Source organism: Myodes glareolus, chromosome 1, assembly GCF_982192425.1.
Source record: "Myodes glareolus chromosome 1, mMyoGla1.1, whole genome shotgun sequence".
NCBI classification, from domain to species: domain Eukaryota; kingdom Metazoa; phylum Chordata; class Mammalia; order Rodentia; family Cricetidae; genus Myodes; species Myodes glareolus.
Genome location: NC_142026.1, coordinates 14,457,274 through 14,484,378, shown reverse-complemented (window position 1 = coordinate 14,484,378; position 27,105 = coordinate 14,457,274). Strand labels below are relative to the sequence as shown.

Below are 27,105 nucleotides of genomic sequence, written 5' to 3'. Positions count from 1 at the left end.
TACTGTAATTATTTTTCAAGACAAGGTTCTACTGTGCTGCCCTGGTTGTTTTTGAACTCACTCTGTAGACCAAGCTGGCATTGAACTCACAGAGATCTGCCTGCCTCTGCCTTCCAAGTGCTGAGATGAAAGGCATGTGGCACCATCACCCAGTTTATGGGATTGTAATGTAAGACAACTAATTTTCTTGAGGGAGTGGTCACATAATGGTCCTTCTGCTTTGGGACTGAATGTTCAAGCTGAGCGAAAAGAGAGAAAGAGATAGAATATGCATGTGTGTGTGTGTCTGTATGCATGTATACATATGCATATATATGTGTATATGAGAGAGACAGAGAGAGATGGATGGATGGATGGATAGATGGAGATCCAGAGAGACCCTTCTACCAGGATACCTGGAGCTGGAACTGACCTCTTTTCTTGTTATGTGCTTATTGGGGGAGGGAAGAGATTTTTGAACCTTGTTTTTGGTCTTTCTTTTCTCTCTTTCTTTGTCTTTTTTACTTTATTGTTTGTGTGTGCGTGCATGCAGAACAGTACAACCACATGTCTTATTCTTCAGGTATGTCCAAATCTTTTTTTTAATTAATTAATTTATTTATTAAAAATTTCCACCTCCTCCCCGCCTCCCTCTTCCCCCCCCTTCCGATCTCCCCCTCCCTCTCTAGTCCTAAGAGCAGTCAGAGTTCCCTGCCCTGTGGGAAGTCCAAGGTCCTCCCCACTGCATCCAGGTCTATAAAGGTGAGCATCCAAACAAACCAGGCTCCCACAAAGTCAGTCCATGCAGTAGAATCAAAACCCAGTGCCATTGTCCTTGGCTTCTCAGTAAGCCTTCATTGCCAACCACTTTCAGAACGTCCAGTTTGATCACATGCTCCATCACTCCCAGTCCAGCTGGCCTTGGTGAGCTCCCATTAGATCAGTCCCACTGTCTCAATGGGTGGACGCACCCCTCATGGTCCTGACTTCTGCTCCTCATTTGGACCTTAAGAGCTAAGTCCAGTGCTCCAGTGTGGGTCTCAGTCTCTATCTCCATCCATCGCCAGATGAAGGTTCTATGGTGATATGCAAGATATTCATCAGTGTGGCTATGGGACAAGGCCAGTTCAGGCACCCTCTCCTCTGCTGCCCAAGGAACAATCTGGGGACCTCTCCTTGGACAGGGTCTCTCACTGTCCTGGAACTTGCGAAGTATGCTGGTCTGGTCTGTCAAATATCCTTATAAGAGTTTCCTTTTCAACTCCAGTCAACCAGAGTCTGTCTCCATTGTTGGTCACCTTCAGGTACTTTGCTTTATATATATGAAATGCATTTGTGTACAGACATCAATTATGGTAAATTCAGTTCCACTTGAAAACTTACTGTTTCGGTGAAATCCATGGCAAAGTGAAAGTTAAAATAACAGTATCAGTGTGCTGAAGTGATGGTTCTGAGGGTAGGAGTGTTGACGGCTTTTCCAGAGTACCTGGGTTCAGTTCTAAGTGCCCACATGGTGGCTCACTATCATCTGTAACTCCACTTCCAGGAGATCTGTCACCCTCTTCTGACCTCTGTGATCACTAGTCTCACACATAGTACATATGGAGTATAATATGGATGTAGGCAAAACCCTCACATACATAAAAATAAATGATCCTAAAAGGGGAATAAAAATCCCAAATGATTACCTCAGACCTTACCTGCTTTGGAAATCAGTTAGTACTGTTTTGAATTGTCTCCAACTGTTTTTACCTGGATTATGCTTTTGTCCAATGTATATAATTTTACCTGGGCAAGCGTAGCTTGATTTGGGGTCTTTCTAAATCTCCATGCTGAATTATGAAGCACACGTGAACACCCAGGTAATAAAAAGCAGAACTCTTTTTCTTACTCATCTTGTACACTCAAAACTGATTGGGAGTTGTGTGAGCAGGGTCCACACCCACCTCTTATGGCTGCCGATTTGCTGAGTAGAAAAAAGCCACTTTGATTTAGTTCCCCTTTGTGTGACCTTTCCTAATCAAGAAAGAGCTCTTGGTGTTTGATTGTTTTGAAATTGTAGTGTGTAATAGGAACTAATGAATCACATTGTCACTGTCAAAACCAAAGTAAAATTAGGATGTTATTTGGCAAAAGAATGTTGATTGTTCAGAATTGCAAAAGTTGTTCTGTGTGTGGCTACTCCCTGGTCCCTTAGATATAGATACACCGCAATTTCAGGCCTCTGTAGCTTGGGGGTCTTCCTATCTCATGTGGTCCTTTCTCTGCCCTTTGCCTGCTGAAGTCCTACTCATCTCCCAAGGCCAACCCAAGCATAACCTTCCCCTGGAACCTTCTTCAGTTCCACCCAGGGGAATTAGTCACTCCATCATCTGGGCCCAGGGAATCCTCTCTTCATCCCCCTAGAGAGCTGGTCTCCTCATGCATAGACTGCAGCAAGCTGGGAATGGGGAAGCACTGTGTATTCTCTGAAGAGCAACGACTCAGTGTGTCTCACCAGATTAGACTACCTCCTCGGGAATGGGATCCTCTGCTTTCTCATGTAAGAGAAAACTCCTTATGACACTTCACAGAACATCTGAAACATGCAGTCATGTCAAGAGACCACATATTAATGTGTGTAGCACCACGAGGTGGTGGCTTACTGGGAAGGATCTTAACCTGCATCCATCTTGGAGAGGAGAGCTATAGCGTCTGCCTCATTGCCTTCTTCCCAGCATTCTGTTCTGTCTACTCCACCCACCTATGTTCTGACCTATCAGGCCAAGCATTTTCTTTATTAATTAACCAATGAAAGCAACAGAAATTCAAAATTCTACATCACAGCTACAGACCATTTAAATGGGGTTTGTGAGCAGAGTGCTACAACTTGCTTGATGGCAGCATAGACCTGCTGAGTGCCTAAAAATGGGGCAATGTACATGTTCCCAAAGACAGCAAACATGCCTCCGCCATGCTGGACTGGGCAGAGCAAGCAGGCAGGGCTGTGTTGGCCTTAGCTAAACCCACTTAGCATAAAAAAGAGTGCTTCTGGTCAGAAAATAGTTACAGATACACAATAAAGACAGATTCAGATAAAAAAAAAGACCTCTAAATAGGTCACAATGTTGGATAAATGTACGTAGGCTTGGGAGAGAGAAGAAAAAGTAAAGAGGGTTATAAAAAGAAGTAAATCATTTAAAATAATAAAATGAAGTCTTTAAAGAGACTAAGTACAGACAGTCATAGATTAAAGAAATAAAGAAAAATAAACCTCGCAAAGTGGAAAATACACAGAGGGACTAGATTATGTATACTATTCTGTTTTCTTTGAACTTTCTGACTGTGAAGGGGCGCTGTACAGAGAGGCATTTCATTGTACAGACTGCTAAGCCAAATCATCATATATATCTCAAAAGTGTCTTGATTTAAAAATATGGGTCTAAGGATATGTTGCTTTGGAAAAGAGGCTCTGTTTTTGTTTCCACAGAAGATGAGAACCTATGGATTTCTTTCAGACTAATGTGCTTTGATGGACCAAGACCTCCCCCCTGAAAAGTTGCCATGAACACCCTCCAAAATTAATTCATCCAACAAAAAGCAGCAATCAGTTTGGAGAAACTACACCCAAATTCCCTAAATGATTGTTTATAAATGTTTGTTTACATTTAAAGGGGAATATGATATAGAGATGAATACTTTGCGTTGGTATGGATCTTTGTCTATTGATACAAATTTAAGGTCAATTTTGTTATATGTATATTTCTGCTCTTGATTAAGGTATTATGTGCGCAGCTTATTTAAAATGTAATGTATAATTGAGAAATATAGGTTAATAGAGAGTCATCTATAATAGTCAAATTTCTAGTCATGTTAGTTAGGTTTTCTAGATATATAGAGATATATTTTAGTTAGATAGATATTCTTCAAATCTTTCAGAGACCTCCAGAATATAGCATTTAAAACGTTTTAAAAACTTAAGACTTTTCATGATATGAGACACATCTGCTCCTGGCAGCACCAATTTACTTCAAGAGGATGATGGACATTGAAGAGGCTCCTTATGGAGTTTGCTAGCTATTTGGGCAAAAACTGCTCTTGCTTGGACTGCTTGATGTTATGCTGTATGAATTGGACATACAGGACCCATGGAAAAATGACTGTTGAACTTACCTAAAGGTGAGATTATCCTTCTGGGTTCCTGCTTCCTGAAAGAGTCTGCTAGACATTCTGCAGAACACAGAAGAAAGTGACTGACAAACTACCAATATTGGCAGAACTGATTTTGAAATTTTCTGCTTCATAGGAAAGTCTGCTGGATACTATGGGCCTGTAGGCTGAAGATGGATACTCCAATGTTACAGAAGAACTTTGGGAGACTGTCCAGGTAGTGAGATGTCTCTGTCAATTCTAGAGTTTTGTAAGTTGCTTCCAATGCACTTCCTGTTAACTTAGGAAGTTAATATAGATAAATATTATATCTTTCTAGCGCCTTTGATGGAGTTGAAGAATAGATAGTTATAATTGTAGTTTTCCTTAGTTACTATGAAAGATAAAGTAGATATAAATATTGTAACTATACTCCTTGCTTGATACCTGTTTTGTTATATGTAATTTTACTATGTTAAAGTTAAAACCTTCTTTTTTTTTAGACAGGAAGGGGAAGATGATGTGGGAAACCATTCTGTATATGTGTTGCTTCTATTGGTTAATGAATAAAGAAACTTCTCTTGGCCAATGACTTAACAGAACATAGCCAGGCTGGAAGAGATACAGCGAGAGAGAGAGAGTAGGTGGAGTCAGGGGACACCATGTAGCCACTGGGAAAAGATGATTGGAACCTTACTGGTAAACTGCAGCCACATGGGGATACACAGATTAATAGAAATGGGTTAAATTAAAATGTAAGAGCCAGCCAATAAGAAGCTAGAGCTAATAGCATTTAATTAATGCAGTTTCTATATAATTATTTTAGTTCTGGGCAGCTGGGAACAAATATGCGGCCTCTTACAACTCATCAAAAAGTTTGTCATCAAAAAGTTTGTCATCAAAAAGTTTGCATTCCAGTAAGGAGGAACATATAAGTGAGTAGAAATGAAAAAGAAAAAGATAGTTATTCAGTGAAGCAGACTTTCTAAATCAGGGTTTCTTCAGGACACTGTGGAGAGTCTCTCAGAGCCATTGTTTGCTGTGGAACAATCTTTGTACACTGTGAATATGTACTGTTCTCATTGTTAATAAAAAGCTGATTGGCCAATGCCTAGGCAGGAATTTTGGGGCGGAGAGAATGCTGGTAAGAACAATGGTGGAGTAGGAGGAGTCACCACCCTGACGGAAAGGAAGCAGGGAATGCAGGAGAGGCAAAAGCCAAAAACTTCGGGGCAGCACACAGATGAAGAGAAATGCATTAATTTAAGTTGCAAGAGCTAATTAGTAATAAGGTAGAGCTATAGGCTGAGTATTTATAATTAATGATAAATCTCTGAATGGTTGGGAGTGGCTGAGAAGACACAGAGAAACTCCACCTACAGTTGACACCTGAGTTTTGTCCCCAAAGGAACCCTTACTGATGCTCATGAGGTTCAACCTTCTCTCTGTGCTTTTATCATCTTTTGTATGCACCATTGGTATTAAGCACATTACCAGCTACACTGATATGTGGCGGTGATATAAAAGTTTAATGAAATCTCAGATTTGCTGAGCTTGCTAATTTCTATGATGTAAATTCATTTTTTTCTGAGACAGGGTTTGTCTGTATAACAGTCCTGGCTGTCCTGAACCTTGCTCTGTAGACTGGCCTCAGACTCACTGAGATCCATTTGCCTCTGCCTCCCAAGTGTTGGGACTAAAGGCATGTGCCACCACTGCCTGACTGGTGTAAATTCTTTCACCATGACTGGATTTAAGCTACTGGTGCACATTCCTAAAGTAGAATCAGAAAAATGTTACATACACTTGCTTCTTGGAAACTAGTGTGAGCCTGCTCTAGTGCGCTGACAAGTCTATGTCTCCCACAGCTGTTTACTCTTAAAAGTAGGAGCAAATATTTATTGATTCAATGAATTTGTCTACGTATATGTAATGTATCTAGTCTATTTCTGTACTACTGTTATCAAGCATAGACTCCAAAGATGATATGAATAGGAGTAAGATTTATTAAATTCTTATGTGTGTTTCCTGAAATTCAATGTTAGAGAATATATTCATAAATATGCCAGCATGCTATATGATGGTGATTCTTCTGATAAATCAAAAGACTGCATGAACTGAGAAAGAAAAGACACATATTTATAAACATCCTGCATATGTTGTTATTGAGATAAAGAAGACACTGGAAAAGAAAACTAAATTGAGACAGTCTATGAATTCTACTAAGACAAAGACAGCAACCATAGGCTCTATTTTTAGATCTGCTGATACTGAGACAGTTGCTCTAACTTAGTCGCGTTGTTTCTCAACAAGAGGTGGAGACGGTGATTGGACTTTCCTGGCATACCTTAATATGTTTCATATTGAAGCCAGGATAAGTGTTCCGTATAGGTGTCAACTCTCTGTTACTGTAGCAAACATCCGATGCAATCAATTATAATGAAAAGAGCATTTATTTTGGCTTATGGACTCACTGGTTCCAGTTTGTGGTTGTTGGTCCTGGTGCTCATGAGTCTGTGGAGAGGATGCTGATCCTGTGTCTGTTGAGAAGAAGCACAATATGGCAGAAACATGAGGCAGAGCAAACCAGTAACCTTGGGGTACAGAGTCCCACACTGCTTTGACAGCTTTACTCTAGTAACCTAAAGAACTCCCATTAGGACTGGCACATAACCCAGTCACAAACCTTTCATTTGTCCTGCCTGCAGTATGTGCTGGGGCAAAGGTGGTGTTGAACTTGTGGGAATGACCAGCCAATGACTGGTCCAGCTTGAGGCCCATGACTGACATTGCCCAAAGAGTCAGGAACTAGAAGCTGGACAGTCCAGTGACCTAGGACAGAGCCAAGCACAACTGGGGAAAAAGTCAATGACATGATTCCTATTGATATTCTGCTATGCTTGCAGACCAGAGCCCAGCACAATCATCATCGGAGAGGCTTCATCCAGAACTGCTGGAAACAGATGCACACACCCACCGCCCAACATTAAGTGGAGCTTCGGAAATTCCGGGAAAGAGGGGACGGAAAGATTGTGGATCTAGAGAGGTCAAGGGTACCACAAAAACATGGTCCACAGAATCAACTAACTGGGGCTGGTTAACTAACTGGATCAGCACAATCAGGGAGCCTGTGTGCATCTGACCGAGATCCTCTACACATATGTTATGGTTGTATAGCTTGGTGTTTTTGTGGCACCCCTAACAGTGACAGTGGGGCTATCTCTGATGTTTTACTGGCTCTTGGGACCCTTTCCTCCCACAGAATTGCCTCATCCGGCCTTGGTATGAGGGTGTGTGCCTTGTCTTACTGGAACTTGTCATGCCATGCTTACTGAATATCTCTGGGAAGCCTGCTTTTTTTTTTTTTAAAAGGGAAACCAAGGAGGGGGTGGATCTATGAAAGAGCAGAAGTGGAGGAAGGCAAGGAGGAGAAGAGGGGTGTAAAACTTCGGTCAGGATATGAAGGAAGAATTAGTAAATAAATATTTTTTTTAAAAAAAAAGAATTCATACTATTCATACTAGGCTTCTGAAGTTCCCACCAGTTTCCAACATACCACCTGAAGGGATCAAGACTTTACCACATGGATTTTTAGCACATGCTTAAGAACTAAGGTATAGCAACATGAAAGAAATGAACTCATGAACTATTGAATTTTTGTGTTATTTATCTTAGTGGTTGTTTCTAGAGACTAGGGTACTGAAAAGTCATTTTAAAAAACCTTTAAGAAAATACATGTTAAGAAGGATTTACAAGGTTTTAAGCCAGGAGGATTTAAAAGTAATTATTCAGCGAACATTAGTATATTCTCTGGATGTTTGGCAGTCGCTAAAAACTTCCCGACCCGCTCACCACATTTCCAGTTTAGATGGGTTTCATTATTCACTATTTGCTGAAGTTTTATATCCTACTTGTGGTCAACCAAGTTACGGCTCCCGAAGATGTTCATGCCCTAATGCTTCTACACGGTGGTGGGTGGGTTCTGGAGATGCAGTCAGATTATTCCAAATTATTAGGTTGGCTAAACAAGTTCACAAAATTCTTACACATAGAGACAGGAAGGTCAGAAAATAGAATAAAGGAGGGTCGAAGCAGGGGGGCTAAGGAGAGAAGACAGCACATGGGTGGAAGACGAAAGAAGAGAATATAAGTTAACAAATATGCTGGGCAGCTTGAAAAGACACAGGAAAGGTTTTTTTCTAGAATCTCCAAGAGGAAGGAATACAGCTCTGTAGGTAATTTCAGTTTTCTGAGAACTGGAATTGAAAGATACCACACAGTGCAGTGGGTCTTTTGCTTGTTGTGTTTGAAAACATAGTCTCATTTATATAGACCAGACCGGCATAGCTCAAGCTGGCTTTGGGTCATAATCATCCTCCTGATTCTGCTTCCAGAGTGCTGAGAGCGCAGGTGCTCCAGGACCCCTGGCTACATTCCTGTTGTTTTAAACCCGCTGTGCTAGGTTATTAGAACATCAGTGCCGTCTTTATTAGTAAAGCTAACATCCTTCTTCCCGTTCTCTTCTTTTCAAATATGTGTACTTTTGCAGCGGTGCGGAAGCAGGTCAGCTGAGACCATGAACTCCAGAGTCCATATATTGACAATGGGTTCTGTCTTCACCTATCTTGTTTGGGGGCAGGGTACACAGTATCTCTGCACCTCTTTTAAGTATAACCATGAGTGGTGTTGATGCTTTCTTCAGAGGATAGTGACTCAGGACATTCTGAGGACTGCACACAGTCCCAAACTCTGTAGTGCTTGGGGGATTAGGCCAGAAACACTTTGTTCATGCCTGCTAGTGGGATACAGTCAGAGCAGTTACGACATTTTCCTTTCTTTCTCCTGTGTGTACATGTGTGTGTGCTTAAAGACAGGGTTTCTCTGTGTAGCCCTGGCTGTCCTAGAACTCACTCTGTAGACCAGGCTGGCCTCGAACTCAGAGATCTGCCTCCCTCTGCCACCCGAGTGCTGGGATCACAGGCCTGCTGCCTGGCCAGAACTGTATTTCCAAGTTGGTTGGAGCCTCAGCTCTACAGACATGAGGAGACAACCCCACAGTCCTTTTTTTAAAAAAAGATTTATTTATTTATTATGTATACAACATTCCTTCCATGTATGTTTACATGTCAGAAGAGGGCACCAGATCTCATTATAGATGGTTATGAACCACCATGTGGTTGCTGGGAATTGAACTCAGGACCTCTGGAAGAGCAGTCAGTGCTCTTAACCGCTGAGCCATCTCTCCAGCCCCCAACCCCACAGTCTTATCTCTTCTTTTTGTTCTTCCCTTCTGTGCATGTCAGAGCATCCCCAGGCACTGTACAGTGGCAGTGACTCTTGTGTTGAGCTTTGGTGTTTTAAACTTCCCACTACCATAAATAATGATGACATGAACATTTTTGAGAAAAAAATCTTTTTTCAACTCAATAAAAATATACAATATCAAGTTTGTCATTCTGTTTAAAAGTGTATAATTCAGTAGCACCAAGCACATTTACAATGTTGGGCAATTTTTACTACTGACTAATTCTTGAGTCATGCATAAATCACTCCCCAAACTTCAGCTTGTTCCTGTATAACAGATTCATGGGGGAGTAAAGCATTTCATTAAAGGACAGAATATGTTTAACTATGTCTAGAACATTGCTGTGTTAGTGGGCTTTTTGTTGTAGTGGCAGAATACTCAAGGAAAACACCCTAATAGGAAATCCTTATTTTGCTATGAGGTTTTAGTCTATTCTTAGCAGACTCTCAACTACAGAACACCATAGCAAAGAGTGTGGTAGAGTACAGCTGTTTGCTTCATGTGAGTTGGAAGCAGATAGATAGAGAAGGGGCAGGGGACAAGATATAGTTCCTTATGTGCATGGATTCAGGGCCATCCCCTGGAACAATGACAGCTCCCCGTGGCCCATTGTGAAGAAAATATCCTCTTCCTCCCTCACCAGCCACCAGCTGCCAGCAGTTCCTCAGCCAGGGTTAGGGCCTCATGGGCCCCCCCCCCCCTGTGAAAAAATCTTATTCTTATCTGCTATAAGTGTTGGTTTGTAGGCCAAATCTTCTTTTGGAAGACGATTCCTTGGCAAATAAATACTTAAGAATAAAAATATCTGGACAACCAATTTTCAAATGGTTTTGCATGTATCACGTGGGAGATTTGCTAAAAGTAAAGATTCCTCAAGGAGCCAGACATAAGTCCACATACCTCCATCCACCTGAGTTTTGACAAAGATGCCAAACAGTCACAAAATTGAAAATGAGTCTTAATAAATGTTGCTGAGGAAACTGGGTATCCACATGTAGAAGAATGAAACTCGATCCTTCCCACCCTGGACATAAACCAAATGGATCAAAGACCTTTGACCTGAAACCCCTACAAGAAAGGATGGGGAATGCGCTTCAGGATACAGGCCCAGGTAAGGACTTTTTGACCAGGACTGTGGTCACCTAGGGAATAATGCCAATAATCAACAGGTCGGGGTTCATAATATTTAAAAGGTCTTTTGCTGTCAAGGAAACAGTTAATAAACAGAAAAGGCAGCTTACAGAACTGGAAACAAAAGGCCAGTTGTACAAGTGCCAGAGGATTAAAGCACAGATATATTTCAAGAACTAAAAACAAACAATCAACAACAACAACAGCAAACCCCAAACAACCAGAAAACAACCGTATTAAAAAGTGGGCTGTAGCCAGGAATGGTGGTGCATGCCTTTAATCCCAGCACTTGAGAGGTTGGGGGAGGTAGATGTCTGTGAGTTGGAGGTCAGCCTGGTCTGCAAAGCAAGCTCCAGGACAACCAAGGCTGTTAGAAAGAGAAACCTTGTGTCAAAAAAACGAAGAAGGAAAATGAGGAAGAAAAGAAGAAGAGGAGAAGGAGAGGGAGACGGAGAAGGAGAAGGAGAAGGAGAAGGAGAAGGAGAAGGAGAAGGAGAAGGAGAAGAAGAAGAAGAAGAAGAAGAAGAAGAAGAAGAAGAAGAAGAAGAAGAAGAAGAAAGAAGAGGAGGAGGAAGAGGAAGAAGAGGAAGAAGAAGGAATCAAGTTGGGTGTGGTAGCACATGGTTGAAATCTCAAGACCCAGAAAACTTGGATTCCTAAGACCTTTTTGAGATAACTGGCTGGGAGTAGAGCCTGAGAATGTGTTAATCACAAAGATGGTCCAGGAACCATACTGTGAGAAACCCTGCCAAGTCCTGTTTCCCACAGAGCAGGATTTACAAGAGAGTTCCCAGTGTGAGGAAGAGTCCTTGTCTGTTGTCATCAGCTTAGGCTATGAAACCCAATATGGACAACTTCAACAGAACCACCATATATGGACTGCTCATTCATGCTTCAATATTACTAGGGCATAAATTTCAAATTCAAAATTCAATTCTACCTAGTATGCTGGATGATTTTGAGGGGAATTAGCTACAGTGGACTTGATATTATATAAGATTAATTCACACAAGATAAGAGATTCCCCTTGTCATTCTCCTTCAGTCTTTTGGAGTATACAAGAAGTCTCAGCTGGGTGCCAAAAAACACTAAGTTTTCTTGTACAAGTTTACAAATACAGAAAGAGAGGAGCACTGAGCTTTAAGCAGATAATACTATTTAATCACTTCTGCTGACATTTAATTACTTATTATTTATTTTTTTGTTTGTGTTTTATCGAGACACAGTTTTTCCATGTAGCCCTGGCTGTCCTGGAACTTGTAGACCAGACTGTCCTAAAACTCAGAGATCTGCTTGCTTCTGCCTCCTGAGTGCTGGGATTAAAGGCATGTACTGCCACCACCACCACCAGGAGACATTTTTTTTCATTATGTTGATTTATATAATTACATTCTAGCTATGTAAAGATACATTGGATTTTTATTATCCTCCACAGTGCTGATAAAGACTGGGAAGTCTTGGTAGATGCGTTGCCGGAAACCGTGGTGAATGTTAAAGCAAAATGAGTCAAATGTAAGAATCGTTTGTTTGAAACTCAAGGTTCTTTTCAAAACAGGCAGTTTAGACCCAGAGTGAGGGGAATAGGGTGTGTGCGGGGTACCAACAGGGGTAAGAGTGAGGGTGTCTGCGAAGTTTTGGGAACAGCACTGGACACTGTGTTCTGGTGGAAGGACAAAGCGGGAAACGAATCCTCCATGATTTACCTTGTGGCTCCACTGCTAACCACCTTCCCGGGGGAATACACTTCACCGTTCATTCATGTGGATGATTCAGGATCAAGCGGAACAGTTTATGTCTATCTTCAGCAACACATACGTGATTCCTTGCTGGACGGAAGGGCACTGCTCCTTGCCAGCTGGCAACCCAGGATTTGGCAGCTGGCTTGAGACGCTGCCTTGAGAGGTTTCAGGCGGTTTCCCTCAGCCTCCCGTCTTCTGCTGACTCACCATGTCATGGAAGGCGGGTGAGGGCTCCAGAAGTCTCCAGATGGGTCCCCATGAAAGCAGGCGAGAGACTGGAACACTCCTGATGGAGAAGGTTCTGGATCTTAAGGGCTAATTCCTTCAGATACTGCAGATTTCTTCAAGCTGACTCCGAATCCACAGGCATGGTGTTTTCTGATGGAGTGTCTTAGAGTCCCAACAGGAGCTGCTATTCACGATGCTAGTGGTTTGGCTCTCATAATAATCATTGATCTTACTCACTGGAGCCTAAGCCGATGTCTAAAACACATTAGTAGAAATGTATTTACCGAATACATTTCAGTTTTTAAATTGCTAAATCATTTCCCTTAGTAATAAAAATTGTCAATGGAGAATGTCTGTCACCACTTCTTAAATCGTGGAAGCTTCCAGCTTGATTTTATGTTTGCATAGATAAGAACCAAGAGGGGCAAAGAACTGCGGTGCTTCTGTAAGAATTCCTCAGTTATGGTCAAGGCTAGAAGCTAAGTGGTGTGGAAATCTATCTGCAGCGCAAACTTGTGCCCAGTGGCTTCCCTCTGTCCGGCTCATCCCTGTGAATGTTTCCCACCAGGCCCTGCTTTCCTCTGCAATGTGGTAGCAGTGCTCTGCTAACTCACAGATCACCACGGCAGAGTCTCCAACCTGTTTTGTTAGAATTTTGCTTTGTGAGAACTTGGTGACCTAGCACAGGTCTGGGATGCAGGCTCAGTCTCCAGAGGCCTGGTCTTAGGGGTGCAAAGTACTGGACGAAGATAAGACAGAAGACTTTTGTTATTTGTTGGCATGCTTAGAAGCAGTCACCATAAACCTCTGTGGACCTGGCATCTTGTTAGGACCTGCAGAATTGAAAAGACTTTGTTGTGAATGAGTCCTCACATTACGCTAACCGTGATATACATATAGGAAAACAAAAACAACCTTATACATATATGGCATTATGCATACTTCCCAATTTATAAAATTGGTGGATGGAATAAAGGGTAATCTTATGTCTCACTGGTTGCTTGGTCTTCCATTGGAGAGCTTGGAAAACCTTCAGACTTTGTGTTATTTGGCCCTGACAACTGGAGGCAAGAGTAGCCATGTTTCATCTGCAAGTGTAGCCCCTGAGCTGTTATAAAATGCTTCCAGCTGTTGTTTTAGAGGTTTCTCCCCTGAATCTCTGTGTGTGGTTCCTGTTTCTATAGGTAAAGTCCTCAAGAGTCAGATCTGCCTTCCCCAGGGTGTGGCATGGCCTTGCTTCTCTTCCCTGCCCTACCAACTGGGCAGCTCCCCTTCTTCCCGTCAGTGGATAGAGTCCACGCTAGGTGGAGGCGTCACATGCTGAGTTTTAATGGAAGAAACCCTCCAGTCATAAATAAATCCTACTTGGAGTGTCAATGGCTGTAAGTCTGAAGTGAAATGTCAGTGTGGCATTTCAGCACTTTCAGGAGAAGCCCCCTAAGGGCTCAATAAATCATACAACAAGGCTACAAGACACTGGGTTTGCCTTCAGATATAATGTAACAGATGATTCCGTGTTATCACACCATGGGCCAAGAGCATTGTGAAACTTCCCCAGACAAGATGAGCTGGGGCCGGAGGAAGAAGGTTGGAGGGAAATATACTGGATGTCATTAGGAGAATCGGGTTATTCTCTGCCAGAAGGCAAGGGTTCTGGTCACTGGTATAACATGTAGCTAAATTGGGCTTAATCTCTTGATAACCTAGACCAACCCCAAACATGTGGGTCTATGATAAATCCAGATAAAGGGTGTTGATGTGGCAGCCTGGCGTATGCCATGGAGAGTCCATAGTACAGCTCTCCCTTCTTAATACCTAGGTGTGAGTATGCCAGTTCAAATCTTCCTTCATAGTATCTGATGGGTCAGTCTCCATGGTCCTGGGAAAGTAGGGCTCACTGTGTAGTGAGGAGGATCCATCTATGATGGTTCCATTAGGAAGTGGTGTGTTTGCAAGCTCAATGTCAAATTAAGAGCACAGACCAAGATCAGTTAAGGGCTTGGACTCAGACGCTAGAACTTGGACATCATACTCGTTGTTAGCTTGTATTCCAGCTTTGGTGACGCTTCTCTGTAATGGTGTAGCCAGGAAATACCACTTCCTTAGTTGGCACCCGGAGAGATGGGCGCCCTTCGGAACTTGGCTCTGCTGGTCTCTGTGGTCTCTGCCTGATTGTAACTCGGGATTGTGCTCAGTCCTTCTCAGCTTCTGACCTTACGACCTCCCTAGGGTTAAGAAACTGTCCTTCCCCCCTGACCCACTCACTGTGATACTCTGATAGCTGACTGTGAACTAAGTCAGAAGCAAACTTTAGGTCGCCCTTTAGAGTCTGTGTGACATTGCTCTTCGGTTAGTATGCCAAATGTAAATTTTAGAAAGAGCCATGTTGATTCTGTCAGTTTCAGAGCAAAGGGGGCTCGGGCACTTCACATTATGTTTCTAGGGCTCCCTAGAAATTGTGTATGAAAAGCACATTTTACTTTTTTGGCCAGTCAAGAACAAACTCCAGTTGATTTTAGCTGCTGTTATTTGATGTGTGAAAAATGGTGTCTTTTTTTTTTTAAACTGACTTTTTTCTCCCAAAGAATTTTGTTATCAGTAGTGCTATGCAGCCTGGCATAAAACCCTTGCCGATATCAAAAGAGATGGTATCATATAAATGTAACAGAGAATAGAATGCAATTCTCTTTCATGATGTAGCCAGAAAAAACAAATTACATTGAGTGACCCAAAGTACCCTGACTCCATTAGACCCCCAGCTCTTGTTCACATAACATTCTGACCCAGTAAAAAGATTATAAGGGCGGGGGGGGGGGTGCTGCTGTCACAAAGAAGAGCTCGCCCTGTTCATTTAGGTTCGATTTATGAACTGTTGGGATCATTTCCCCAAATCTGCCTTCACAGCCTCTCGCCTGGCTGATAAACATTGCACAAAAATTCTGCAGTTTCGCAAAAAATCTGATTCTTACATGTCCAAAGTCCCCTCTTGGTTCCTGGGAGGAAGGAACATAGGAGTCACCAAAGAGCTGCTGGTGACAAGGGCCTACTGTGGCCTGACGCCGGGGAACAGAAGGAAAGAGTTGAAAGAGAAAAGGCACCGAGTGGAATCCTTACTCCTTCAGCTCCTTGGGAGCCAAATGCTGACCTATTGGGTTTTCAAACACCCACCCCCTCAGCTGTTTGCCCTGACATGTTGTAGTCTGTTCCCAGAAATACGCTTTTTTTTTTTGTTTCAAACTTGATGGAACTGTAGAAACCAAAATGTAAAGTTCCCAGGCCCCCAGTTTTCTCACAGCTAGAAAAGGGGGAGAGAAGACATGGATTACCCTGTCTGTCTCCAGACCCCACGGCTTTCTTTTCGAAAGCAAATCCTTTCAAAGTTGCAGAGAGAACAGAGCTCAGCAGTCACCTGGGTATGGGGGATCATGATTATCTTTTAAAATAATAATGACGCCAAAGGTTATAGAAAAGAGGAAACCGTTCTCTTTGTTCCAAGACTGTGTATTTAATAGAGATAAATATCTCTTAAAACATAAATACAAAAATCTTCTTTTTCTTGGAGAACTGGTTAATTTGCTAGTCTAGACTTATAGGAAAGCACCATAAAAAGATTGTTTTCAAATGGGCCAAATGATCTCCCAGTGCAATCTTATCTGCCCTTGAGTGAAGCGAATGCAGGTTTTATAAGGGACCCAGCAGCTCTAGGATCAGATTCTGATATAGATCTGGGCTGACATCATATTAACAAGGCTATCAAAGGGGTTGTATTTGTGTCCTTTTTAACCAAAGAAGGGTCTCCTGCCTGAGTCAGGGCTGAAGATGTTTCCCTATGCTATGCCGAGAAAGGGCTTGGAACATGAAATGGTTTGAGTGTCTGCTTGGAAGAGCAGTTTGTTCTCTTTGGGTGGAACGCCTTGGTCTTCTGAGAGCATTTTGTGGGTCCTTTGACCCTTGGGAAGCCATTGCTTCGTGTCACTTGCAGTATTTGGGTGTTGGCTAAAATAATACACGGAATATATTATTTCACAGAAAGTATGAGAGAGTGTGGGAATTGAGAGGTCTTTCATGAGTAACACCCTTGGTGGACACATGAGCTCAGCTTCTTCCCATCCTCGTCAGCCTGAAGAACCGTGGGTGGGTGGACGGAGGTGAAGTGGTGTGGTGTGTGGTGTGGTGTGGCAGCTGGGACACGGTGGAAACAGTCGTCTTGGCCATATTAAAACCTAATTCACAGACACGAGGCTGCTCAGGCATTTGGTAAAAAAGAGCACTTAGTACTGGCTAAACTTGCTTTTCTTATTTTCTTGGTGCTCCACACGCTTGCTGTGCCTACAGAGGCCAGGAGAGGGTGTCGGATCTGCTGGCACTGGAGTTGTCCATAGTTGTGAGCCACCGTGTAGGTGCTAGGAATCCAGCTCAGGGCATCTAGATGATCATCTGGTGCTCTTGCCTGCTGAGCCATCTCTCCAGTCCCCTTTCTATTTTTAAAAGAATAGTTCTCAATAATTTTTTGAAAAATTTTTCTTTATTTTTGGTGTGTTGAGGCATAATATTTTTACATAGCCCTAGCTAACCTGGAATTCACTATGTGGACCAGGCTGACCTCGAACTCACAGAGATCTACCTGCCTCTTGCCTCCCAAATTCTGGGATTAAAGGTGTGTTACTATGCCCGGTGAGACAATAACTTATATTTTTCAATCTCAAACTTCCATTGAGTATCAAAGTAATTATTTAGTAACATATTGATGCAAATTTAAGATGTATGAATTCAAAGAATATGGAATCAATTTTGTTAGAATGATCCCTGACCTTCAGATCTTAAGAAACCACAAAATCTTGCATATTTGGTTTGTTTTCCTATTATATTTTTCCAGTTCAGAAGATGAGCAATCCTACCCTACACCACCATAGCAACAGGAATGCTGAGGACTCATATTGTCTGGAAAGAAAATAGGTGAATTATTACTTCTCCTGCAAGCCCAGGATGGGAGATTTTCTAATAAGAAGAAAGACACTCAAGGATAACAATCTTACATTTACTGTAGCCTCTGTAGTGATTTCCAAGGGTGGCTTTGAGGGAGAAACTCCTGGGGCCTGACCTTCACTGTCTTAACTACTGAGGTCGCACTAGATGTGATGGTCCTCAGCATGGAGGAGATTTTAACAAGAGTGATGTGAGTTTTCTCAGTCTCTGACCATCACGTCCAAAGTACTAGCAGAACTTTGAATGAGAAAGAGAGAGAGAGAGAGAGAGAGAGAGAGAGAGAGAGAGGCTAATGTGATCAAAAATAGTTGAGCTGCTACAAGTGGCATTTCTTCTCTTTGGGAGAAATCCCTGTTGCCACCCCTGATGGAAGGGAGCCAAGGCTTGCTCTATGGCACAGGCAAGGATTCTTTGGAGCTGCCATGGTGGTTCCCACCCATCTTCTCTGATATATGTGATGGCTGCCCTGTGATAGTGTAACCTTACTGGGAAATAGGATGTGGTACTGATGATGAAGGTGTGTTTAAGGCCTGAGAGGCGGAGGGCAACCAATTCTGCTTAATAGCTTTGATTAGCTTGCAGCAGCGGCGGGAAGGAATGTAAAGACGAACTAGCATTCACCTCAGAGACGTGTCATTATCGATTGTCGGTGCTTTTTCCAGGCGTGACAGGGCAAGGACTATTTGGAACATGCCACAGAACAGAGTAGGGCTTCCGCTTTGCCATGTAACGTGGCAGAGTAGTGTTTCCACGCTGCTATGGAACATGACAGAGGCAACAGAATCAGATAGATAAAGACTCTAACCAGGTCCACTCTAAAAAGCAGGGAGACTTTGAACAAGTGGGTTAATCTCTCAGAGTTCAATGTTCCTCTCCAGAAATGAGAATGTCATCTTTGGGGAGATCTTGGGAGGCTAAAGAAATGGGCCAAGGCTAGAACTAGGCATATTCTCTCTTATTCTTATAATTGTTACTAGCCAAGAGTAACAATTAGTGTCAGGTAAGGAGCCTCTGAATTAAAGATGTGTGGTTTAGGCTAACATTATTCATTTTTTTCATGATTGTTAGGAGACTTTATTAGGAAACTCAAGTCAAGAATAAGTTCAGAGAAATACTTCCTTAGAACAAGGCCAAAGTCATAAGAAATGTATGTCTTTCTGATGGACTGGGACATTTGTCTTTCTGACAGACTTGATGGGACTGTCTTCAACAGGAGATGATCGTTAAAAACCGAACAATTTTAGGCACAGTGGGAAAATTCCAACCTTATCCTGGGGTTTTGTTCATTAGTATTTCTTCCATCTATATGAGGACTGCTCACATCTTTTTGAGTCGGAATCACGGTCCTCTGTATTGGAGCAGACTTGAAAGCTATTGGATTTCAGACAAAGCCTACAGGATTTACAATAAGCATGAAAACATCTATCAGCTGGACATACAGATAAAGAGGGGGAGAAATAAGGTCACTAAACAAGGTAGAGAGGTTAAGGTGAAGAAGATGTGGAAAGAGAGAAAGGGAGGCCATGTTCTCTTTTGTGATGGGAGGGTTAAGTTACACCTCTCTTTTCCTCAATAGCTTTGGAATTATATTGATTACAATAGCAAAATATCTAATGAAAGCATCTTAATGGCGGAAGGGTATATCTTGAATCATCTCTCTGGTGTTCTTTTGATCAGAGAATTATGGTTGGGACTAGAGAGATGGCTTAGTAGTCAAGAGTACTTGGAAGCTTTTGTAGAACATGCGAATATGCAGGTTCAGTTCTAAGCACCCACGTTGGGGAACTCTCATCTGCCTGAAACTCTCATTTCAGGAGGTCTGACACCCTTCTCTGGCCTCTGTGGGCACCTGCATACATGTGGTACATATACATGTGCTCAGGTACCCACACATGCACATAAAATAAAAAAATAAAGAAAATTTTGGTTACTATATGTACTTAGCTATTATGATTAAGAATATCAGAGTTCCTTGTTATTAGCTGGACATATATATTAGCATATATCTATGATCATAGCACTCCAGAGGCTAAGGTGGGAAAAACTCAAATTCAAGGCCAGTCTATGTTATACAGCAAGACTCTGTCACAAAGAAGAAGAAGAAGAAGAAGAAGAAGAAGGAGAAGAAGAAGAAGAAGAAGAAGAAGAAGAAGAAGAAGAAGAAGAAGAAGAAGAAGAAGAAGAAGAAGAAGAAGAAGAAGAAGAAGAAGAAGAAATTCAGGGTGAAAGGGCTTTATGGGATTCCAGCAGACAGAGACTTATCCATTGACCTCCAAACTCCTAAAAGACTCTTTCACATAACCAGCATGGGGATCACATGACTTTAGGCTTTATCTTAAGTACACAACCCCTCATGTTTGTGAGACTATTTTCCTGTAGTTATCACAGTAATCTTCCTAATTTTTAAAGGGGTTTGAGAAAAGAGGGATAGAAGAGACAGAAACAAGGGAAGAGGTTAGAGGGCCTTGCTTCTTTTCTACCTGTCAAGGACAATAAAAAAAATCATGAAGCAAGTTTTATGGGGCAGGAGGCTGGTGGGCTCCATGTGTCTCATGGAAAGAGAGGAAGGGACTTCCTGGCTCAGGAACCAAAGATTTTGACTTCTCTTTCCCATGATGGCAGAGGATCCCCTTTGTAACAAGTTGTAAACCTGGTCTCAAGCAGGCAGCCCTGCACCGGCTTAGTCAGCCTATGCTCCCACTTTCAAATCCTGTCCTAGACACCAATCACCCTCCATTGTTGTTCGGGAAGACTTCCGGTTGCTCAGCTTTCAGTGATTGCTTTAATTCAACCGGACACAGTAGGAATCTTCAGAAGTTTGCTTTCAAATGTTTGGGGTTGGTGAGCATCTTTCAACCAGTACTTGCTCCACTCGAAATATTTAAGTAATAGCTGATAATAAATCTGAAAAAGGGAACTCTCGCTTCCCTCCTACCTCTCCCCTTCTGTGTTTTGTCTTCTTTCCTCTTTCTCCTCCTCCTCATTCCCTCCTCCTCCCCTGAATCCTTCTTATCTCTTCCTCCTTGCCATTATCTTCTGACCCATGAGATGACCAACTGGCTTGTGGCTCTGCAGCATTAACATTACCCCCTTCTTTGCAAACACTTTTGGAGCGAATCCTGTGATGGAGATTGAGAGAGCATTTAGCTTTCAGAGTCTTAGTCCTTCTGTTAATGAACAATGCTGGCACTGTAATTTACAGATGGGATTATGACATTCCAGCCTCTATTCAAGTCTCGAGTCTGAAGCTCTCAGTGGTGAGGAGATGATGACTGAATTAATATTTGCTCAAGGATTTACAGAAAAGCAACGTCTTAAATGTTTACGTGTTTTGACCTCCAATTGCAGTTCTACACAGTTCCCTCTAAGTAAGAAAAGGGGAAGGAGACAGTGGCAGAAGGGACACCAGGCATTCTTTCCACTTCTCCACAAACCTCCGGGACTCAGGAGCGTTGCCTGCTCATGGCAATACTTGTTCATGGGGTACTTGTTGGGTGTAAGTGAGAGGATGCAGCTCCTAGCTGCTCTTCTCATGTTTTCATCCGGGGCTTTCTGGGAACATCTATCCAGCCTCTGCACTCAGAACCCCCTAACGACCAGTGCCCGGGACCCTTCACCAGAATTTTCCACCAAGTGCAAAAATTCTGTCTTTTGTCCTTCAGAGTCCAGAAAGATGACCAATTGGGCTATTTGTGGAAAAGTAATTTAACCCAGGGGGTTAACCCTTGTTAATGTCTCTGGCAATCTTTTTCAAAGGTCATTATCGTAATAATAACAAATGCGAAAACCAAAACAGTGCAAACAATAAAAATAGTGCCTCTCATCCGGTCTTGAGTATGGGTGAAAGTCTGTGTGAAATTCAGATACGATCTAATCAGTCCTCACAGGCCATCGCGGGAGTGGGAGTGATTATCTTTATTTTACTTCTGGGGAGACAAACCCAGAGAAGTTCACTAACTTGCCTTAAGTCACACAGTTGGGAAGCAGCAGAGTTGGGGTACACACCACCACTTTTTAGATTATAAACTTAAGATATGTCAGAGACACTCTTACCCCCACCCCCAAGACCTTTCACGTGCTTTTCAGTAGGCGATAAACAAATCCTTATTGACTACATTGAGTTAAGTTAGTTTCTGTGTGATGAGCGAAGTCTCAACTTTCCAGGGCAAACATTTTACATTAACAGCAAAAGGAAGGTTCTGGAAATGTTCTCGGCGCTATAATGCTGGTCCTGTATTCTCCAGTTCCCTACATGTCCCCAACACACACACACACACACACAGCACAAAAGAATGAACAGTGTTTGTACTGAAGTTGGGGTGGATCTAGGGGAGGTAATGTGGGAGCTGAGGATTCTTTCACTCATCAGCTGAGAATTATTGACGACCCCCCCCCCCACTCCTCTGGTCTTTGAAGTCAGAGTACATAGCAAGTACCCGACCATATGAAAGGTTATCTGTGCTTGACAAAGATCTTAGAAACTCTCAGCGGTCAGCTAAATGAACAGCATTTGTCAGCCACGCAGACTTCCTGGCATAGGACAGGGATCACGTCCTCAAGGGATGCCCATCCTGATAAAGACTCTGAGAACTTCCCCTGTCTGCTGTCCTCTTCAGGCACGCCCTCGGCCACAAAGGGGAAGCTCTGGAAGGGGAGCTGGCACTCCTTGACAGCAATTTTTAGTTCAGGGCAGTTGACTCCGTTTCTTTAGGTGAAGTTCCCCTTTCCCCCAAGTCAAGAGAGTGAGGTAATGGCAAAGGAATGCGGCCTTGTTATGTATCTTGCAGGAAATCCACAAAGACATTCTTTTCCCTCCTGGAGTTCGAAGGTGAACTGGAGCACCCGGCACAGACCCACAGACATCTGTAAAGCAAGCACTCACTCCCAACAGTAGCTGGGTGGCCTCAAGTATACGCCGACACTTCCTGAGGGGCTGTGTCTAGCAAACTCAAAGCCACCCTATCCACTTCTCTGCTACTCCTTCTCCTAGGGGCCTCTTTCAAGTCAGTTCAGGGGACAGACTATGTACAGGGAAAGGCCTTGAGACTCATAACCATGCAAAGATTTAAGATAAAAAACTTTCAATTTTCGTTAGGATTTCCTGCCGTCCCTTCCAGGTGCTCCCAAGAGGAGGCACCACAGGCTAGCTATTCTGTTGGTCTTTCTGTATGGCATTTGGATCCACTTGAAATTCATAATTGGGTGGGCTGTAGGGCTGCCTGAGTCCACTTGTGCAGGTGAAATGTGCGCTGGTCAGGGCTTGGGTACTGTGGGCTGGTGTTCTCTTCAGACCACACGCGAAGTAGTGAACCAAAGGGAAACTGTGTGTGGTTCATTTCCTGTAGACTGAGAATGAGAAAGCCCCATGGAGCAACCAGACATGAACCCAGCTCTTCCCTCCAAGGGAGTAAGAGTTTGTACTTAAGTCAAATACAAGGGTCGGGAAAGACAGGTTCATGTTCCCCAAGTGTGATGTTCTAATGTGGTAGCAGTGCACGGAATTCTTACAGTTGCCGAGTGGAAATGTTACGAATCAAAGTGCTTTTCAAATACTCTGGTGAGTGTATTCCAGCAAGTGGCTGGAAGCAAACACGGACATCTCCGCTAGGGTTTCACATGCCACCCGGGGATGGTTTCAGTCGGCCTTTGGGTTGGTGGAAGCTGATGGTCTTTTAATACATTCCAGAATTTGCCTTATAATTGCAGGGATGTGTGGTCAAACACAGAGGTGGGCGAGGAAGGACTGTTAGGGGAGCTGAAGGGAGCCTAAGGAACGACCCCGGAACTGTGATATTACAGCTCCCCATAGCCATGCAAGTTCTAATCCATCACCTCTGTGGAATTTGGAACACATGTGTGCCTCCCCCGCTTTCTGGAAACCTCAGTTTACATGATGCAGATCAGAACGTGGAATGGAGATTTTATCTAACACTTCCCTTGTGACATACACAAGATCGCCTTGGAGTTAGGGATTAGGTCTATATCATTTTCCCGTTATCCTCCTCGCAGTCTTTGTTCTGAATCCTAGTCCCTCTCTTCTTCTCCCTCTTTAAGGCCCCGGGACAAAGGTGTCCTTTCCTTTGTTTTAACTCCAGGCTTCAGGTGTGGGTTCATTGACTTCGAAAGTTGGAGGATGAGCAGAGCTTTAGTGAGGGGGAGGGGAAGTTTCACCTTTTCCTTGGGCACATGTGATACTGTGATGTGTGTGTGTGCGCGCATGTGCACGTGTGCATGCATGCGTATGCACAGGCGTGCAAGCACGTGCACATGCATGCTTGTGTGTGGTGTGTGTGTATAAATGTATACGATTCTTTCCTCCACCTAAAAACAACCCACCTTGCAATCCTGTAACCCTGGGAGCCTTCTATGGTTGGAATCTTGGTGTCCCCTCCCAACCTGTCTGTTGAAAGGCTGTTCCTGGTGCTTTCCTGAGCTCATGAGTCGGATTGGTGCTGGTATAAAAAACATTCATGGGAAATTATCCATCTCTTTGACAATGGAAAGCCACGGAGATAAGGCGTCACCTCTGAAACAGAGAAAAGACACTCACCAGATACAAAATCTGCTGGTGCCTTGAGCCTGTTTTATCCAGCCTCCATCACCGTGGGTGGCAAATCCCTCTTCATGGGTCACCCAGCCGAAAACACTATGTTATAGCAGTGTTAATGAACTAAGACAGACCCCAAGCTCAAAGACACCTTGGGCAGCCCTGGTACAGATCATTTTTTTCTTTTCTTTTTCTTCAGTTTTTTTTTTTTTTTTTGAGACAGGGTTTCTCTGTGTAGACCAGGCTCTCCCCGAACTCACAGAGATCCACCTGCCTCTGCCTCCTGAGTGCTGGAATCAACGGCGTGCACCACTACACACAACTCAGCCTTTTTTTGATCCTTAAATCAAAGGCCCTGTGAGTGTCACATTTGAAACTGATGCCCGTGTAATAGTTTGGGGCTGAGAACCCTTCACATAAAGCTGCACTCTTCACAGTCCTTCAAGAGTGTGCACTGCTAACTGGGGGAAGTCTGTAAGATTGCTACCACACCATAGTAGAGACAGGCAGAGTGTAGTTTCTGTTTTCTTTGGAGCCCCTAGAATTCCTCTGGATATACTGACACAGCACCTTGTGGATGCTCATAGTTCTGCCTTGGAAAGTCACCTTCAGGGCACCTCAAGTTTATCAACAAGTAGATAAAGACCCAGCTTATTTCCTGAAGTGTTGTTGACAGATATGTATTACCGGTTGCTGGTATCATCTTTTAAAAGAAAGTGAGGTGGGCATTTTCTCCTAAATACGTTAGACAAACTTGGAAATGAATTTTTGTGTGTTTCCTGTCTCTCGTCCCCATATTCTAAAGGTGATATCTGCTAATAAATGTACTTAGTGCTCTCAAAGAAGAATAGTGTTTTAGGTGACTTTAGACGTAGGTAATGCTGCTTCTGTTCTGAGCTGACGTCTGAGGGATTTGAGAAAAACATGTCCTGTGAGAATGAGTCTCAAACTTAATTGCAACTGAGCAGAAAACCCAAAGCAATTGGAAATTTATTCTTAAATGCTATAGTGGGGCATCCCATGCCAAAAAGAAAATTGGCTTAGTGGTTTTTGAAGGAATCACAAAGTACATTGCATACTTAATTGTTTTAAGTTTTAAGACTGTTTTATGATTATAGTGACATGATTAATTATTAAAATGAAACAGAGCTGAATAAATCTGAAATAGCTGAGGAAACAAATATTCAAGAAATATTTACATTTGCAACTACAATGCTTTATATGCAAATACCTTGTGTAAATATATGCACTTGTGTTTATATATATTTGGGTGCAAATTTATTGAACATATGGCTTGCGTCTATTATATACAAAGAATTTGTTTGGCACTGGGAGTGTACAAAAGGACTGGATATTTGTACTACGCATATTAGAATTACCTCGCCTCTTTAGACAGGGATAAGGATGCTTGACGGGTTGGCAAGATGGCTCAGTGGTTAAGAACACCGGTTGCTCCTTCAGAGCAATACCCATGGGTGATTCGCAATTGTCTGTAACTCTAGTCTCAGGGCATCCAGTTCCTCTTCAAGCCTTCACAGTCACCAACCACTCAAGTGGTACCCAGACTTAAGCGCAGGCAAACCCATACACATAAAGTAAAAAATTAAAAGTTTAAAGAGACCGAGTTGAACTATATTTGGCTTCTTTTGGAAAGTCCAATGCCTCTGGGAATGGCAAGTCCCGAACTGCAAATCAATGTCCAGCTGGAGCAGGAGGGAACCGTGACTGGAGGAGAGAGCTTTAAGGATGCCGAGTACCGACGCTGTTCGGTGAGCTGGTTGTGCTGTGTGTGGATATTCATTGTCGGCATCTTCATCTGCTTGTCTGTTTCGTTTGCATGACAACTGCTTTATAATATAACTTTGAAAATGCCTAATTCTTCCCTTAGAATTGTTTGCGGGCTAAAGGGATGCTCTTTTGTGCTTACCTCTGACTCCCGCCTTTGTCCCATGCGCTGTACGCGTAAGAAATGATCCTGGGACTTGAGAGATGGCGCCACTGTTAAGAGCATTAGCTGCTTTTCTAGAGAACCCTGGTTCAATTCTCAGCACCCACAGGGCAGCGCTCACAACTGTCTATAACTCCAGTTCCAGGACTTTCGACACCCTCACACAGACATGCATGCAGGCAAAACATCAATGCACATAAAATAAAAAAATTATATATTTAAAAAAGTGATCACGGCAGGGTCGGGACCGCGTGGTGGCTGGAAGCAGGTGGCACTGGCCAGAGGCTTAAGGGCCTGGTAGAGGTACAAGGGGGGCGGGGCGGGGCCTGGGCGAGGCCGAGGGGCCTGGCTGACTGACCAGCCTGTTTGCAGGGGCCTTGCTCGAGAGTGAGGGGCACACAGTAGGCGCTCAATAAGTGCTCAATGAAAAAACGAGCTTGTGGTCCCCTACCCCTCCTATCGGCCCCAGGTAGCGGGTACCCAAGCAATTCTCAGCCCACACTACCTTCTGGGCCACCCAGGCACGCAGCAGGCATTTATTAGGCTCCTGTTGTATGCACTAGGCCTTGTGTTCACTAGTGGGAACTAGTGGGAAGGACTGTAAGGGATGTGAATTTGTTTTCGGTTTTTTAAAAGTTTACTCAATTATATCATTCATTTCTAATATTTCAAAATCTAAGTTAATTTTAGCCTTCCCTTATTTCATCTTATCTTACTTAGTTTTATTTTATTATTTTATTTCTTTAAAAAAATTGCTTTCAAATTAAAAAAAAAAGTATCACACCATGCTGGTTTGGTTGCTTGAGTTCCAGTCCCTCAGTGAAAGGAGTGTTGCTTTCTTTCTTCTGGTGGAGTCCTGAGGAACTGACAAAGACCGTAGCATGAGGAAAGTCTGCAGAGCCAGAGGCATTTTCTCATCCAGGATGCAATCAGCTTCAAAATCAGTCCTTCTAAGGATTCTACCCCTGCAAGTTTGGTCACCAGCACTTTCATCCTGGGCAGCACGCTCTATATCCCACTCAGGCTGGCTCTGTGTCTCTTCTCTCCTCAGCCTTCTTCATGAACCCCACGTTCTCCTTGCTCTAAAATGAATAACAGCTTTGACCTTTCCCGT

General features: G+C 43.1%; 2 long non-coding RNA genes across 6 annotated transcripts in view; one reads left to right on the top strand and one right to left on the bottom strand.

Annotated features, from left to right (window-relative positions):
* Positions 1-27,105, top strand: part of LOC125416334 (uncharacterized) — a 74,065-nt gene that overhangs the window by 11,328 nt on the left and 35,632 nt on the right. For 2 of the 4 annotated variants that reach the window (XR_015004834.2, XR_015737409.1), the window contains exon 4: positions 4,265-4,345. This is a non-coding gene — a long non-coding RNA (uncharacterized LOC125416334). Of the gene's footprint in view, positions 1-3,976; positions 4,138-4,264; positions 4,346-7,013; positions 10,106-27,105 lie in introns of those variants that run through there. The other 2 variants (XR_015004836.2, XR_007236853.3) reach the window with 2 other exon arrangements.
* On the bottom strand, positions 658-6,781 carry LOC125416335 (uncharacterized). Of its 2 annotated transcripts, none has more exons than XR_015004839.2 (3): positions 6,455-6,781; positions 4,132-4,188; positions 658-1,055 (listed from the first exon to the last, which is right to left on the bottom strand). It is a non-coding gene; the product is annotated as an uncharacterized LOC125416335 (long non-coding RNA). The 2 variants fall into 2 exon arrangements; XR_015004838.2 differs by having other exon boundaries at positions 6,582-6,781.